Here is a 16,252-nt window from a genome sequence, read left to right as displayed (position 1 = left end):
CAGGGTTTCCTGGGGTGGTGCATGTAAGACCAGCATTGTTCCTTTCCTGTTTCTGTATCTGGATCCCCTGTGATATCTTCTACATAAGAGCCAGGAGAAAAGCCCACCTCACGACAGGACTGGTGCCTGGATGCTGCATGAGAAACCTCCATGCCTAATATCTCCTCAGTACTTCTAAAACTCTTTAACCCTGATGAACTTCTGCCACCCCATGAGTCTTTACAGAAGATTGCATTTTCCAAAATTGGTCACAGCATAGCTTTTGGTCCACTGTGCTCTTCCATGATTTTGCCACTCCCCCATCAAGAAGTAGATTCTACATGAATCTACTCCTTGAACCTGGGTAGCTTATGGATGTCTCGAACAATAGAGTAAGGCAGAAGCAATACTGTGTGACTTCCAACCCTAGATCACAGAAAGGACATAGCTTTCTCCCGGCTCTCTTGGCTCTTTAGGATTTGGGCACTTGGAACCCAGCCACCATGTTGTGAGGAAGCACAAGCTACATGGAGAGGCCATGTGTTTCCACCAGCATCCTTAGCTAAGGTTTCAGCCTACCACCAGCATCAATTCTAAGATGTGTGAAAAGAGACACCTTCAGACCACACCAACGCCCAGCTTCAGAGGTGCTCCAACACCTACTTGAGCAGCAATGAGTTATTCCTGCCAAACTCTGCTCAAGTTGCCAAAAAAGTTGAGTAAAGGAAATGCCATCATTGCCTTAAACCACTATTTGGGGGTTGGTTTGTTATGCAGCGCTACATAGCTGAAACAATCCTCCTTCGTTAGACTCACACATATTTCAACACAGAACTGAGGTGAATACCAACGTCCCCAACTCTATGTGGACATTTGGACATGAATTCCAAGCATATGCCTGCCCAAGTACTAGACATCCCTGCATGATAACATGCCTTTCAGCTTCTGCTGTAGATATCTCTAAATAAGAAGCAGCTGAAGAGCCTTGGCCAAGCACCACACTGCCATTCTCACTGTTTCTCTGCAAGGAGCATTAACCCTAAATTCCCTCCTAGCAGATTATCTCCTGCCTGCACTTTGAGTCATGTCAATAGATGCCTGGAGATTGGGGGTTGGAGTGAGGCAGTGGCCCAAACTTTCAGATGGAATAACCAGATTGACTCAAAAGCCACTTCTACTATTTTTTACAAACCACCTCTGCAAAAGAAACCTTCTGAGAGGCTGTGATTTCATTCTTGTTGTGTCATTTTACATGGAGTGAACCATGTAAAAAAAGTGACCAAGAAATAAAAATATAAATAAAAGGAATCTGTGAGAAACTTTCTGGTCAGAAATATACTTGATGAAGTTTATAGGACTATCATAGTAGAAAATTCAGAAATTGTATTAGCCCTTAGAAAGTTCCCATGCTACCAAGCTAACTCTTAAGTGAGGTGAGGTAGGAGAGCTGTAGAAAAAAACTCTATGCTTTAAGAAAAACATCGGCTAGAGGACAATTGAGATCTGAGGGGTGCCTGGGTGGCTCAGTCAGTTGAGCGTCCAACTTCAGCTCAGGTCATGATCTCGGGGTTTGTGAGTTCCAGCCCTGCATCAGGCTCTCTGCTGTCAGCACGGAGTCCACTTAGATCCTCTGTCCCCCTCTCTCTGCACCTCCCCGGCTCACGTTCTCCCGCTCTCTCTCTCTCTCTCTCTCAAAAACAAATAAACATTAAAAAAAGAAGCTAAAAGAATATTTCAAATAAGAGAACAAAAAGTGAACAAATCTCTTGCTGAGAAAGGAATGGGACCTAAAATCAAGTGAGACCTCTGTATAACCCTTTGTCCCACCCTGTAAGATTGTGTATGCCTTTTATAGAAGAGGACTCTCAAGTTGCATTCAAGTTAATGGAGATATTCAGAATTTGAAGTAGGTACAGTAATTTTATTTTCCTTTTTGTTACCCTAATTCTACTAAAATAATACAAATTGAACAGTTACAGATTTATATTCAAAAGGAATACCAATTTGAAAAACATACATAAATATAATGCTTTATAATGTCTCATGAGTCCATTTAATAGTTTCATTTGAAGCTATATTTGCCCTTATAACTCCAAAAAATATTTTTTTTAATTTTAATATCTAATTACAGCTAATAATAACTGTAGCTTCCAGCTATATAGAGCTCAATGGAGAAAGTTGCCATACTAATCGCTGACAGTATCTTACTTCAACTTCACAATTATCCTTTGAGGTAAATATTATTATTATTTATTATCTGTAGACCAAAAAAATTTAAATAACTTGCCCAGTGCCTACAGTTGGTAGAACTGGTCATACAAGGCAAATCTGCCTGGTCCAAAAACCTATGTTCTAGAGTCCTGCAATAACATCCTCCCACATACAGTCATGTGAACTGTAGCATCGAAACTTCTGTTTTAAAATGTCCTTCCCACTAGTTTAGGGTTAAGAAGACACTAGGGCTGAATCTGATTCTGATTTTTCCAGTTCTTGCACTCTCTCCCTCGCAGAAAAGAAGTCAGTTCTCTTCTCTCTCCCTTGTGACAGCCACACAACATTCTGCCTCAGTGGTCTTGATTTTCCTGGATCACAGGAATGTGATCTAGAACTCAAGATTTAAGGAGTGTCGAAAAGAGGAATTAATTATTGAGGGAAAAAAATACTATCACTTCCATGACAATTCTTACCACAACCACACACTTCAAAACTCTAAGAAACTCCAAACTTCTCTTTTGTTTTTTGTTTTTTTTTATTTTCTTAAGAAAATATTCAAAATACATGCAAGCCAATGCAATGACACTGTGTTTTACTTTCCTCTTATTTAAAAGGTCAGGGAGGAGTGCCTAGGTGGTTCAGTCGATTAAGCATTGGACACTCTAAGTGGCTCGGCTCAGGTCATGATCTCATGGTTTGTGCCAGCACAGACCCTGCTTGGAATTCTCTCTCTCTCTCTCTGCCCCTCCCCTGCTCATCAAAACAAATAAATAAACGTGTTTTTTTTTTTAAGTTTTTTTTTTTAATTTGGCTTTTAGAAAAAGAAGTAATAGTAGGCACATTCCAAACATAGAAACATCTAACGGGTTTGGGTAGAAAAGGCATTCTAGTCTGTTGAACACTCAGCTACAAAATCACTAATGTCAGCCTTCCATGATCATCAGTGCCAGAGACTTGAAATTAACGCAAATGTGCATTTTACACATTATCAAGGTAACCATTGGGTCTTCCTCTTGTCTATTAGCCAGAACAATTCATCCTTAATATACCATATATTTTTATGATTGAAAATTATATTAGTTAATGTACTCTCAGGCAACATTTGTAGGATGGCTGCTTTAATCATTAAGATACAACTAAGAATGGAAATTCACACATAAAATAATATTATCAAGCAACCTGTACAGATTTTCCAGGGGATGTGACTGAGGTTGACTGTTTACAGAGAGTGACCATAATCTTTCCTATGAACCTTTACTATACAGCCTTGCAGCTCTTTCCATCAAGAGAAGTCTCCTGTTCCCTCTCCCCTTGTGACTATATTGGATTTATGGTTTCTTTGACCAATAAAATGTGGCAAAAGTCATGCTATGCTGATTCCAAACCTATGCCACAAACAGCCTGGAAGCTTCCACCTTAACTCTTAAAACACGGCACTGTGGGGGTTCCTGGGTGGCTCAGTCGGTTAAGCATCCGACTTCGGCTCAGGTCATGATCTCACGGTCCGTGAGTTCAAGCCCCACGTCAGGCTCTGTGCTGACAGCTCAGAGCCTGGAGCCTGTTTCAGATTCTGTATCTTCCTCTCTCTCTGACCCTCCCCTGTTCATACTCTGTCTCTCTCTGTCTCAAAACTAAATAAACATTTAAAAAAAAAAAAACAAAAAAAAAAAACACGGCACTGTGAAAAATAGCCCAGGCTAGACTACAAAATAATGAGAGACCCTATGGATAGAAAGGCCTCAGACTTCAGCCATCTCAGGCATATGAATGAAGATACAGTAGGTTCTCCAACTCCATCAGGTGACCTTTAAAATGAACGAAAAGCATGAGTGATGCCAGGCAAGAGCAGCAGGTCCTAGACTTGTGAAGCATAATAAAACATTGTTTTAACCCACTAAATTTTGAGACGGTTTATTATCCAGCAATAGATAATCGGCACAGTGGGTTAAATTAATGCAACAGTAAATTTGGCTCTTGTTTCCCTAACACCCAAATACCATTAATTAAAAGTGCTTTTTCAAGTTTGTTTGTTTTTTTTTTTTAATGTTTATTTATTTTTGAGAGAGAGACAGAGCACAAGTGGGGATGGGGCAGAGAGAGAGGGAGACACAGAATCTGAAGCAGGCTCCAGGCTCTGAGCTGTCAGCACAGAGCCCAACGCGGGGCTCGAACTCACAAGCTATGAGACGATGACCTGAGCCAAAGTCGGATGCCCAACAGACTGAGCCACCCAGGTGCCCCAAGAGTGCTATTCAAAGTTTAATCATGTCACGAATAGTCTCCCAAATTAGTAGATATGTTCATGTTGCATGGTCAATCAGCATTCTTGTTCAATGTTAGATAAAGACCAGGTATTAGACCTTACTCCTATCAATAATTAATAAAGAAATACCATTTTTTACTTTAGTTCTATATTGATTGTCTTCCCTAAAAGAATTAATTTATTGCTTAACACCATGTTTTGGCTTTGACAAAAATTATTTTTTCCTCTCAAACACAAATGTCAGATTTCCCCACATCCTTTCAGTGGATGAAAGGGAGACCCTTTATCCTTTTAAATCCCATCCTAAGCTTAAAAGCTTTGACTCAAACACCAGAGAGGGTGGGATTCAAAATTCAAAACCTTTAAAATAAAGCCATGTTTCATGACAAAGGCAATAAATACTAGGGAGGAAAAAAAAAAAAAAAAAGACTTGTACCAAATCTAATTTACAGTCCATTCACACTTGAGCCACCAGTGTCACTTACTTAAGAACTAAACACGACCTTGAGGGGTCACTTGTTCAGTGTTTTTTAAATGGTGTTTTTAATCCACAGATTTTTTTCCCCTTTCCTTATGCCCTATTTTTCGCAATATCAAAAAAGCTAAAGAATTCCCCAGCTTGATAATGACTTGGTTAAGAAGTATTTTATTCAAATATTCAAAATTTTGGATGGGAGGGAATTGTATTTTTCTTTCATGTAATCTTTTGCAGTTGGTCAGCTGGTAAATGTTTAATGAGGAATTCTCGGGAAAAAGAAATGTGTGCGTATACATGTGTATGGAATTTTACTATGAGTTTAAGATGTACAGCACACGATTTTCAAAAAAATAAGAACATATTAAATACTATTTATTACACATTCCGTGTCGCCAGTTGATTCTCATGGAATGCTTTCAGTGATTTTTGCCAGTCTTTTATGCATAGTCAACCTCTAGGGCAATTCAACCATGACTGGACAAATGGAATTGCATCCCGATCCAGGGATTTTTTTTTTCCCCAATAACCTTATTGTCATTATTGTGATACGTGATGTGCGGTGAAGCCAATTCTCACTTTTGTGCAAAAATATTGGCCCTACCTTTAAGGTAAACTGAAACTTCTGTCAGCCTCAGCACTAGACACGAAATACTTTGAACTCTAGTCTTCATTATTAACATTTTCTTCCTTGCTATCTTAAGTCTTGACAACCAAAAAAAAAACAAAAAACAAAAAACTAATAAACCAAGATTTTATCATAGCATTTGCTGACTTCCATGGGATAGATACTTTCACCGCGACGGTTCTCCAGTGACCAACATGACATCATTAGTTCAGGTTTGGAAAGAATTGTGCAGTGCACAGCGTCAACTACCATTTCTACGTTTGAAGGGTATAAACAAACTTAAGATGGCAGTGAAAAAATCAGAAAGCAGTGTGGCTTGATAATTTATTACCTTTGTTTTGGGTATAATGTATTTAATTTTAACTATATAATTTCATTTTAAGTAATGAGATTGTGATTAACAGCTGATTTGTAAAGTCTGGTGAACCTGTACCAGCTGGGGTCAGTCAGCATACATTGCTAAGATGCAGTTGGGTGGACGTTGTTATTTTTGTTTTCGTCTCTAAAGAAACAAGTACTTATCATTAAGGCCACCTCTATGCTAAAGTTAGACCGATGCGGAAAGGAACACTGCCAGCAGACTAAATTCGGAGAAGAGAAATTCACGGCCTTGTAAGTGGTTCTGGAAAGTTTATTACCTTAATATCTTATATTCCTATTTCCTTATTCTGTTCTTTGTGGATATGAAAAATAAATGAGTTTTGACATGCATATACAAAAATCTGTTCCATCATAAGCTTAATATCTGTTTGGCTATGATAGGTATAGCTCTTCAAATGTGGTTTCATTTGTCATTCTCCAATGTGAGAAATCCTGAAATAAGAAGATAAAGATAAGCGATTTGAATTTAGGAAGATGAATGATATTTAAAAGGGAATGGGGGAAAATGTTGAATGTATTTAACATTAAAGCATCTTCCCTGCAACCTACTCACAGCATAGGTGCAGGCAGTGCTCATTCCTCACAAACAAGCAGCCTCCAGGCTGACAGACCCACAATTTGGGAAACCCTTGAACCCTTCTCCCTCCACCTGATCAGATAAAAACCCTCCAGATTCCTGGGGCTCCGCTCCATGAGAGAGGCGGCTGAGAGGACTGCCTTCTAAACTTGAGTCCTACAGCTATGCTTAGAAGGACTTCTAAAGAATTCATTAGTACATCAGGTTACTCTCCCATTTTGCTGTTAAAGTATGCCAAGAATGCTCTTCTGTATTTACTGTGTAGACTCTCAGAGGCTCCATTAAGAAAGTACATATTAAAGATTAAATTTTCCCAATTAACTCTGGCCAAGTTTCTGAGCGATGAACCAAGCACTGATTTTAGGTAAATTCCTTTATTTCATTGGCTTTATTTGGCTGCGTGTACATGGTTTCTCTGGGACCTTCTTTGAATATAAAATGCTGTCTCTGTTTGAAAGCCATTTATAGCTTTATCTTACTTTTCTGTGCTTTGATCTTTGTGTATATTGCTAACCTCCCTTCCTAGACTGTAATCTCCTTGAGAGGAGGGACAGTGCTTTATTTTTCCACACAAGGTCTTCCTGTAAAGATCTTAATGAAGTGTATTGCACAAATCATAATTGATGCTCTGTAAATTTTGTTATAGGGCCTACATAAGGTGAAGCCTGAGGTCTTTGTCTTCTATTTTAGAAGTTCACAAGACTGTGGCACCTGGGTGGCTCAGTCGGTTGGGCAACCGACTTTGGCTAAGGTCATGATCTTGCAGCTCTTGGCATTGAGCTCTGTGCTGACAGCTCGGAGCTTGGAGCCTGCTTTGGATTCTGGACCTCCCTTTCCCTCTGACCCTCCACCACTCCCTCTTTCTCTCTCTCACTCTCTTTCTCTCTCTCTCTCAAAAGTAAATAAACATTAAAAAAATTTTAATACAATAGAAGTGAACAAGACTGAAGAATACCAGACTCATTAGTTCCTTTTATGTCTAGGTAAAACAAGTGTATCAATCAAGCACATAAATCTTGTGTTTATTTAAAAGACTTTTCCCCATAACAAATAGATTTTTTTTTCTTTTAATTTGATAAGTAGCTGGATCACAGTATCAGGGACCAGAAATTTCCAGCAGGTCAGTTACACCTGTCAAAAACAAAGCTACAGGAAAGCATAAATCACCCTTAGTGATAATTTAAGAGAGTGAATTTTTAAAACTTTTACGTGGCGGATATTGCCATTGATTAATTCAGGACGTATTTTAGAGACTTTTAACTCTTTCCTGTTAGCTTATATTCTGAAGAAAAAGAATGCTTTCTATACATACTTTTCTCTTATGTGAAGTTCTGAGAACACAAAGATTAGGAGAATATTGGCCCTACCTCATCAAGATAAAAAGCTTCTGCACTGCAAAGGAAACAATCAAAAAAACTAAAAGGCAACTGACGGAATGGGAAAAGACATTTGCAAACGACATGGCGGATAAAGGGCTAGTATCCAAAATCTATAAAGAACTCACCAAACTCCACACCCAAAAAACAAATAATCCAGTGAAGAAATGGGCAGAAGACATGAATAGGCACTTCTCTAAAGAAGACATCCAGATGGCCAACAGGCACATGAAAAGATGCTCAACGTCACTCCACATCAGGGAAATACAAATCAAAATCACACTGAGATACCACCTCACGCCGGTCAGAGTGGCTAAAATGAACAAATCAGGAGACTATAGGTGCTAGAGAGGATGTGGAGAAACAGGAACCCTCTTGCACTGTTGGTGGGAATGCAAACTGGTGCAGCCGCTCTGGACAGTGTGGAGATTCCTCAAAAAATTAAAAATAGAACTACTCTATAACCCAGCAATAGCACTGCTGGGAATTTACCCAAGGGATACAGGAGTGCTGATGCATAGGGGCACTTGTACCCCAATGTTTATAGCAGCACTTTCAACAATGGCCAAATTATGGAAAGAGCCTAAATGTCCATCAACTGATAAATGGATAAAGAAAATGTGGTTTATATATACAATGAAATACCACTTGGCAATGAGAAAAAATGAAATCTGACCATTTGTAGCAACGTGGATAGAACTGGAGAGTCTTATGTTAAGTAAAATAAGTCAGTCAGAGAAAGATACCATACGTTTTCACTCATTTGTGGACCTTGAGAAACTTAACAGAAGCCCATGGTGGAGAGGAAGGAGAAAAAAAAGTTACAAACAGAGAGGGAGGCAAACCATTAAGAGACTCTAAAATACAGAGAACAAACTAAGGTTTGATGGGGGGCAGGTGAGAGGGGAAAGTGGGTGATGGGCATTGAGGAGGGCACCTGTTGGGAGGAGCACTGGGTGTTGTATGGAAACCAATTTGACAATAAACTATATATATATATATATGTGTGTGTGTGTGTGTGTGTGTGTGTGTGTGTGTGTATATATATATAAAACCACAGTCAAATGGAAAAAAGAATATTGTCCCCGATTGGGAAGAAACCATCAATATTTCTGTGTCAAGCCGGGAGAAAAGCAACCACAACGTATTGAACATCTATTCTGTGTTTGACACTGGTTAGATACTGTGGACATATTTTTTCTCATTTGCTACCGTGCTGGTTGTGTGTGACACCATTACTGTGTTAGCTTACATGACTGTGGGTCTTATGTTCCCAGTGGGCTTATAAACTTCAGTCTTTAAATTCTTTATGCTGCCATGGTACCTCTGCAAAGTAAGTAAAATCTGGATGGAACATTTTCCAAGCTGAATTTTATTTTCCAGTATTCAAAGAATTGCCTTTTTTAGCTCCCTTAATTATTTTTATTGATCCTTCTCTATAGTTTCCTTATCAATTCTGTGCCAGATTCTCCTTTTAAAACCCCAGTTTCCCACTCACTTCTTAAATGCTCCTAATACTTGTATCTTCATGTACCTACATGCACTTTCATGTGTAGCCCACCAGCATTCCTATAACAGTAGACACCCATTTATTGATTATACCTACTTAGACTTCCCTATATATTTTTATATTTTATTTTCTTTTATTTTATTTTAAATTAAAACAGTACTAAATAAGGGGAGATCTGATACTTTTGTGAGCCTAGTACATCAGAAGTATTACATAGTAAATTAGTTTTTGCTTCTACAGGAACCTTGCATATCAAACCACCACAAACTCAGTGACTTATGAGTATTCATATTTCTTGCCAATGGGTCTGTAGGTTGGTTGGGCCATCCTTGATTCAAAGTCGTTCAGATATACAAGACTTCCCCACATATATTCATTCGGGATCATTCTAGGCTAAGGGGCAACGTTTTCCGAGGTTATGTTCTTCTTATGACAGGTCACAGGAGTGAAAGAGTAAACTCTAAAATCTCTTTTAGTTTGAAACTAACACACACTGCCACATCTGCTTTTATTCCATCCACCAAAATGATCCACATGGTGAAATCCAGATCAATGGGTCAGCAGTATATGTCACTTACCCTTATACATTGTAAGACCACACGGTAGAAGAGAATGAAGACTGGGGAACAGTTCAACCCACACAGGTGGTTTATCTCATTTATTCTCCATGTAGAGAGGTGTTAGAATCCCAATCATAATCATGAGTAAACTGAAGCTCTGATAAATTAAATAAAAAGCCCCATTCCACACAGCAAATGAAAGCATAAGCAGGAATTTGAATAAGGTATAATTTGACTTCATAGGTCCCATGCAATTTTCATGACAGCAACAATCTCTTTTATAGCACTCATGTTCCTAGTTTTAAAAAATAAAAAAGCTGAAATTTTGCAGGTGGTAGAGTCTTTTTGCTATAAAATGGATAGAGATGCAAAAACAAATGAAAGTACTCACATCGATAGCATCAATTACTCCTCTGTTCTTAGCCCTAGAAAAGAAATGAAATTGGCCTCAAAGTGACTCTCCTTTCCATTGTTATATAAATTATCTATTGTGGCTGCAGTCACTGGACTCCACACAACATATGCTGTTAATTAGCCATGTGTGGTGGCTTAAAATAAAGTCTTTCATGAGGCTTGTAAAGTTAATTTAACTTTCTCTTTCTAACTAAAGAGGGACTATAAAGAGTGACTACAATAACAATGATCGTCATTTTAATGCAGTTCTTCTGAAAACACTGAGAACCAAGAAAAGGTGAATTTTGTAACAGATTTGGTTTTTATTAATGTTCTATGAATTTGGGGAGAAAGTTACTATGACCAGTAGTTTATGTTGGGTGACTAATGAAGTGAGGGTCACGTTGGGCCAAGGCATCCACCCAAAGTAATTTCCCTCCATAGACAGCTTATGCCAATGACTTTGGCTCTTAAGCAACATTCTCTTATGCCCTGCTTTCCAAATATGTCAGATCTTAAAAATTACCTTGGGATGCTTGTTAAAATTGCAGATTACCAAGTAACTTTACAGGAGAATCTGATCAGTAGAGTCCATTCTGGAAACCTAAATTTTTAACACATACTCCTGATTATTCTCATGATCAAATAAGTATGGGGGTTAATGCATTTTTAAAACCTGTGTATCTTTAAGGAATAAATTATACAACTTTCTACAATTATACAACTTTCTCTTTCAGAGAAAGGAAGCAGAGAGAATACTTCCTAAGTCTTACTTTAGATGCTAGACTTACCCTAATATCAACTCCAGACAATGATAGTCTATGTCAAGTTGGGAAAGTTCTCCTCTAGTCATAATTTACTATGAAATAGTAAGTGAGATAAGGAAAAACCTACCAACCAATATCTCTCATGAACATACCTGAAAAAACCCTCAACAAAATATTAGTAAATCAAATCCAATAATTTATACAAAGAATAATACACCATAGCCAATTGGGATTTATCTCAGGTATGCAAAGCTGATTAAACTTTTAAAAATCAATCCGTGTAACCCAGCACATCAATAGAAGAAAGAAAGAAAGAAAGAAAGAAAGAAAGAAGAAAAAGAAAGAAATCACATGATGATATAAATATAGGAAAAGTTCTTGACAAAATCCAGTGTCCATTCATGATAAAAACTCTAAGTAAACTATGAATAGAAGAAAACCTTTTCAACATGATATAGACTATCTACAAAAACCTTATACCTAACATCATATTTAATGGTGAGAAACTCAAAGTTTTCAAACTAAGATCAGGAACAAGGTAAGGATGTCTCCTCTTACCACTCCTTTTCAACAATGTGCTGGAAATCCTTTGTAATGCATTAAGGCAATAAAAAAAAAAAAAGGTATACAGATTGGGATGGAACACACAACTGTCTTTGTTCACAGATGGCATGACTGTCTATGTAGGAAGTTCAAAGGAATTGACAAAAAAATCCTAGAACTAATAAGTGATTATAGTAAGATTTCAGGATACAAAGTCAGTGTACAAGTCAATTGTTTTCCTATACTCCAACAATGAACAAGTGGAATTAAATTAAAAACACAATAGCATCTACATTGACACCCCCAAAAATTAAATACTTAGGTATAAATATAACAAAACAAATATAAGATCTATATGAGGAAAACCATGAAACTCTGATGAAAAAAACCAAAGAGCAAATAAATAGACATTCCATGTTCATAGAGATGAAGATTCAATATTGTCAAGATGTCAGTTCTTACCAATTTGATCTTTAGATTAAATGTAGACCCACTCAAAATGCCAGCAGGTTTATTTTATGGATATTGACAAAATGTTTCTGAGATTTATAGGGAGAGGCAAAAGACCCAAAATAGTTAATATAATATGGAAGGAGAACAAAGTTGGAGGACTGACACTACTTAACTTCAAGGCTTACTAGAAAGCTCCACTAATCAAGATAGTGTGATATCTTTTTCTTTTTTTTTTCCTTTTTTGAAAGAGACACATTTGATAAAGTACTGTTACCTAAAATATACAAAGTACTCTTAAAACTCAACAGGAAAACAAAAAACCTGATTAAAAAATAGGCCAAAGACTTTAACAGACACATCAACAAAGAAGACATAAGAATGACACAAAAAATGTATATATATGGATACACACACACACACACACACATATAAAGATGCTTTCATGAAAATATGTAATCAGGGAAATGCAAATTAAAATAACAATGAGATACCACTATATACTACTGGAATGGCCCAAATCCAGAACACTGCCAATACTAAATACTATCAGGGATGTGGAGCGACGGAAATAGAAATTCTCTCATTCATTGCTGGTAAGGTTGCAAAATAATACAGCCACTTTGGAAGACAGTTCAATGGTTTTTATACAACTAAACATACTTTAACCATATGATCTATCCATCATGCTCCTCAGTATTTACCCAAAGGAGTTGAAAACTTACATTCACCCAAAAACTTGCTCACAGATATTTATAGCAGCTTTATTCATAACTGCCAAAACTTGGAAGCAACCAAGATGTCCTTCAGTAGGCGAATGGATAAATAAACTGTGGGACATCCACACAATACATTACTATTCAGCTCTAAAACGAATGGACTACCAAGCCATGAAAAGAGGTGGAGGGCCCTCATATGCACCAAGTGAAAGAAGCAAATCTGAAAAGGCTACATACCGCATAATTCCAACCATATGCCGTTCTGGAAAGAGTAAAACTATTGGTACAGTAAAAGGATCAGTGGTGGCCAGACATAGAAGTGGGAGAGAGATAAATAGGCAAAGCACAGAGGACTTTTCAGGCAGTGAAAATACTCTAAGATTACAATGATGGATATACATCATTACACATTTGTCCAAACCCATAGAATCTACACCAAGAGTGAATCTTAAGGTTAACAATGGACTTTGGGTGATTACGATGTATCAGGGTAGGTTCACCCTTGGTAACAATGTACCCTTCTGGTGGGGGATGTTGATAATAGGAGACGCTATGTGTGTGTGAGGAAAGAGAACATTTGGGAAACATCTGTACCTGCCTCTCGATTTTACTGTAAACCTAAAGCAGTTCTTAAAACCATAAAGCTAAATAAAACTTAAAAACTAAAAAAGAAAAGTAAAACGAAATAAAAAACCGAGTAGTCATAATTTCTGTTGAATGGTTGTTCCTCACATTTGAAATTGAGAGGAGAGCTGATAGTTTAAAAACTTATCTCACATTATTCTTAAACACTACCTGTTCTCTAACTTTAAAATTATAACGTAAATGCATTTTGAATTTTTTTAATTACTCATTATTTATCTGAATTTCAAATTTAACAAGACGTCCTATATTGCTAAAAATTTTTAAGTTTACTTACTTATTTTGAAAGAGAGACAGAGAGGAAGAGAGAGGGGGAGAGGCAGAGGGAGAGGGAGAGAGAGAATCCCAAACAGGCTTCACATTGTCAGCCAGAGCCTGATGTGCGGCTCTAACTCACAAACTGTGAGATCGTGCATGACCTGAGCTGAAATCAAGAATCAGACACTTAACTGACTGAGCCACCCAGGCACCCCAGTGCATTTTGAATTATAATTAAATTCTTGTAATTCTATTTGGGGGAAGTGATGACGTATTCAAGTTTTCAAAAATTGTTTTTCTTTATCTCCAACTGTTTAAACTCAAACTTTATTCTCTACAGCTTTCTTTTTTTCTCTCTTTTCTATAGCTTGATCCTTTATTCGACTTTTTTTTTTTTTTAAGTTCTATACCCAACAAGGGTGCTTGAACTGAGTTCAAGAGTCATGTGCTCTACCCACTGAGCCAGGCAGGTGTCACTCTATTGCTTGATCTTTTATTCTTAGTCCTGAATCTCCCATAGCATTTCCTTGGTGCTTCTCCAAACCGCATGGATGCAAGTAGCCATACATGGTTGGTCTCTGTCCTGTACAGTGCATCCCTCTTTCCAAAAACAGCAGCTGCCTTTCACTGAATTCTCTCTCAGTAAATTGGGGCCATGAGCTTCTTATAATGGCTCTTAACTCAAAACTAATGGAGAAACAGGAAAACCTGATGGGATGACAGATAGTTCTATACCTGCAAAAGTTCTATCTCTGCAAAAGGAGTATCAGAAAATGCTATAATATGTCAGGATTATAGAGAGATTAAATCTAAGGTAGGGCTCTGACTGGATTTATTTTTAAACCAGATCTCATGGCTATTTGTGGACTGTGTGTCCACTGAATGCCAGTTTGAAATGAGATTACGTATCTTTCATTAGCAGCGAATCCTTGAATTTGGCTTGTTTTATAAAATACTGATCAAAATAGCCATTTTAGGTACATAACCAGCTAGAAAGTGACCACACCTTAGTATGTGTCTGATAAATGGCAAATTACCTTGAATAACAGGAAGCTGAAATTTATTTCCCATCTTGGCTACTGATTGGTGGCCACTGTGATCAAGTCCTTCAACTTTTTCTGCCTCGATTTGATTTTTTGCCTGCAACATAAATGAGCTGATGTAAAACACGTTCTCTATAAAACAGCTGTCTTCAAAATTCTAAGCATAATCACTTGTGATTGTTATCCAGACAGTTTAGAAGCAACTGAAAAAGTCAGTCTTATCCTTCCATTTTTAGCAGAAGCAACACAAATTAGTAATGATATGTCCAAGAAGGAATCTTGATGGTGTATCTTTTTTCCATTCCTTTTATACTCCAAAAGATTTTTCTTCCTTCTCATTATACTAAGAATTCATGGAGAATAGGACATTCTTTAAAACTTTGCATCAGCATAAAAAAGATTGCTAAATCTTTGAAAACCCCCAAAGGGCATCACCTCAGTACCTATATCATTGTGGTTGTGGGCATATTGTGTGGAAACCGACAGCATCTGCCACACAACTAGTAAGTTTCATTGTTGTTGTTTTTCCCCTAATACTGAGAGAAAATCTGCCATACTGCTGGTTTCATTCACTGGCTATTTATGTGTTTATTTGATGCTCTCTCATTACTTAGGAAAATGTACACAATTAAATACCATAAAATAAAATTTAAATTAAACAAGTGAAAAATTAGAGAAAATGGAAGAGAAAATAAGGGAAAACCAGGAAGTAAATTATTGCATACAAGACTGTCCTTGATCCTGTACATTTGTTAAAAATGGGACATCAGTTTGCCTCTGAGAATTCTAACGGCCACCCTTTGGTCTGACTTTTGCTCCCTAACGCTACATATAATAAATCAAGTCCCTTTTCCACATGGAAGTCCCTCAAATATGCAAAAAAAATTTGAGTCCTCTAGGCAAAATAAGAATGAATAAAACTACCTATTGCCCAGAAAACATTATTAATTTACTTCACCTTTATAAGAAAATTCTGGTCTATTCTATTGCTTCTGTGCTAAAGGACTCTAGGGCATTTGACTGCCTAACCTCATTCCATTTAACTTTTTTTTTTTTTTTTTTTTAAGAAGAAGAACACATTTTTTACATGGAATTGAGCCATTTGTGGGTGAATGATGGAATTGTTAATAACAAGACCGTGGCGGTAGCAAAGTCCAACTTGAAAACCTTCTGCCCTGACCTAGGTGAAATCGGGACTCATTTTTGTATACCCTTCTAGTAATCCACAGAGCCTGCATAGATTGAGAGCCATTTTACTTCTAGGGGCTTGAGTAATTATTGATCTTCTTTCTTAGCTTGATAGAATTTCATTGAAACTATTTTTTTTTAATTTTTTTTTTCAACATTTATTTATTTTTGGGACAGAGAGAGACAGAGCATGAACGGGGGAGGGGCAGAGAGAGAGAGGGAGACACAGAATCGGAAACAGGCTCCAGGCTCTGAGCCATCAGCCCAGAGCCCGACGCGGGGCTCG

The sequence above is a fragment of the Puma concolor genome, chromosome C2 (assembly GCF_028749965.1).
Source record: "Puma concolor isolate L17-30 chromosome C2, mPumCon1.1.hap2, whole genome shotgun sequence".
Lineage (NCBI taxonomy): Eukaryota > Metazoa > Chordata > Mammalia > Carnivora > Felidae > Puma > Puma concolor.
Note: the sequence above shows the minus strand (reverse complement) of the source record.